This window comes from Mustela putorius, unplaced genomic scaffold (genome assembly GCF_011764305.1).
Source record: "Mustela putorius furo isolate JIRA1106 unplaced genomic scaffold, ASM1176430v1.1 tig00000275_pilon_pilon_pilon, whole genome shotgun sequence".
Classification (NCBI taxonomy): Eukaryota; Metazoa; Chordata; class Mammalia; order Carnivora; family Mustelidae; genus Mustela; species Mustela putorius.
The window spans coordinates 15,841,846-15,844,510 of record NW_025421341.1 but is presented as its reverse complement, the minus strand read 5'-3'; positions in this window follow the sequence as shown (position 1 = coordinate 15,844,510).

Genomic DNA, 2,665 nt, shown 5'->3' with positions numbered 1-2,665 from the left:
TTCCTAGTAATCACATATAAAGACAATGCTTAGAAATTTCCTAAAGGAATTACATGGCCGCATTCTATATTAAAACTCACTGGTCTGACTCTGGAATCAAATGAAAGTTTGTTTAGCTAAATACATTATATCTAAAAGCACAATGGCTTTAGTTATCCTCAAAATAACATAAGAACTGAGTAACACAGATGAGTTTTTATTAAATTTATTCTGTTATTAATTAGTGCTATAGGCATTCAAAAATGATATTTTGATATAATTAACAACTAGAAACAATTGCTTCTATGAAAAAAATAGAATATAGGTACTACATCACTATTTTTTCATGGATGATCTCAATTAAAAAGTTGAAAGGTAATATTAAATTATTGAATGAAATGTGGAATCATATACTGAGATAAATATTAATTCAAATATTTCATTTGGGTAGAGGAAGACAAAATTCTTGGGTAAAATAGCATTAGTTTATGTTTTTCTTCTAGATTTCTGAAAAACAACATATCACACATTGAACACTAACAGAGGTGAAAATAAGATAAATTTACCACTTTGGGTAACACATTTTTTTTTCTTTCTAGGAAATTGATTGGGTTATGAGTTAATTACTAGGAGTAATTACATGAACAGTAGTAACCAGAAAAATAAACAAAACAAAAGCTAGTTCTCAACTCACCTTCTCTTGCTGATGTTGAAATAACAAGTATCCAATTCATAAGTCATCTAACCATGTCAATTCTTTACTTCTTTGATGGATATTCTTTTCCTGGTCTCACCTATGGTGAATACAATGAAACAAATGAACTGTATTAATACATTTAATATATGCATAAGCTCCACTTTCAGTATTATCAAATGATCATATTGTTACTTAGTTTTCAATAAAATATAAGCACAAATTCTTACAGTAACTTAATACTAAGTTTTGAGTCATTACTATAACATTTGGATAGTATAACCTCCAAGTATTTTACCCTAACACATTCAAAAGTGTTCATAATTCCTACTTAAGTAGAAGAGAATCTGAAGTTCAGAAAATAGTTATGTTTCTGCTTAAATCCATAAACGAATTAAACAGTCTCTAAGACTGAAAATTTGAGCTGCTATTATATCAATCATTCTTTTTATTTGAAAGTTAGAGTCTATTGGAGAGGCCAGATAATAAAGTAGAAAAGGAATGACCAAGCGAAAAATAGGAAGTTGTAAACCCTGTAAATGTTGCACAGGTTCCCAGATCAAGTTTGTAGCTCATTGGTGATCAAGGTTTGTGTGTGACAAGATTTCTTTCTCATCAGATACTGTTAGTTTTCCTATAAGTTTTCCGAATGCACTGGAGAGGCATCAATTGTGTTTCTTAATATACAAGTTATTTAAAAGCATATGTTATTTTAAAATGAGTACACTAAATGGTTTTTCAAGTGGGACTCATATAAATTTTTCTTAAAACATTTCTTTAGCCTTTAAAAACATTAACACTGAGGACATTGGGAGATGGAGAGAAGTGAGATAGGGAAATCGGACAGGGACACAAACCATGAGAGACTGTGGATTCTGAGAATCAAACTGAGGGTTTTGGGGAGGGGATTGGGTGATCCTGGTCATGGGTATTAAGGAGGGCATGTATTGCAAGGAGCACTGGGTATGGTGCATAAAAAATGAATTTTGCAACACTGAAAATAAAATAAAATAAAATAAAATGAGGAAAAAGCATTAAGGTGTTTCTAACATAATTTATGTTTGTAATATATAATTACATCAATTGATTAACAAATATTTTAAGTGGAAAAACCTCCAATTTGTAAAAATAGAATATAATACCTGTCAAAAGAAAATTAAATGTTTTTTCTATTTAGATATTCTACAGATAACTTTCATTTTCATTCTTAAAGTGCCTTGATAATATCTTTAGAGATGCTTACTAACTTGCTTCTTATTTATTATCCATGGCAATTTTCATTATCCTCCAAAGTATTATATGGCTTTAAATTTTTAAGAGTTATTTCAACAAAACAAAAAGGCATCCCATGGAAAGGGCGAAGATATTTGCAAAAGACACTATAGACAAAAGGCTGATATCCAAGATCTATAAAGAACTGCTCAAACTCAACACACACAAAACAGAAAATCATGTCCAAAAATGGGCAGAAGACATGAACAGACACTTCTCCAAAGAAGGTATACAATGGCTAACAGACACATGAAAAAATGTTCATCATCATTAGCCATCAGGGAGATTCAAATCAAAACTACATTGAGACACCACCTTACACCAGTTAGAATGGCCAAAATTAACAAGACAGTAAACAACAAGTGTTGGAGAGGATATGGAAAAAGGGGAACCCTCTTATACTTTTGGTGGGAATGCAAGTTGGTGCAGCCACTTTGGAAAAGAGTGTGGAGATTCCTTAAGAAATTAAAAATAGAGCTACCCTATTACCCTGCAATTGCACTACTGGGTATTTACCTCAAAGATACAGATGTAGTGAAAAGAAGGACCATCCATACCTCAATGTTCATAGGAGCAATTGCCACAGTCGCCAAAATGTGGAAAGAACCAAGATGTCCTTCAACGGACAAATGGATAAAGAAGATATGGTCCATATATGCAATGGAATATTATGCCTCCATTAGAAAGGATGAGTACCAAGTTTTGTATCAACATGGACGG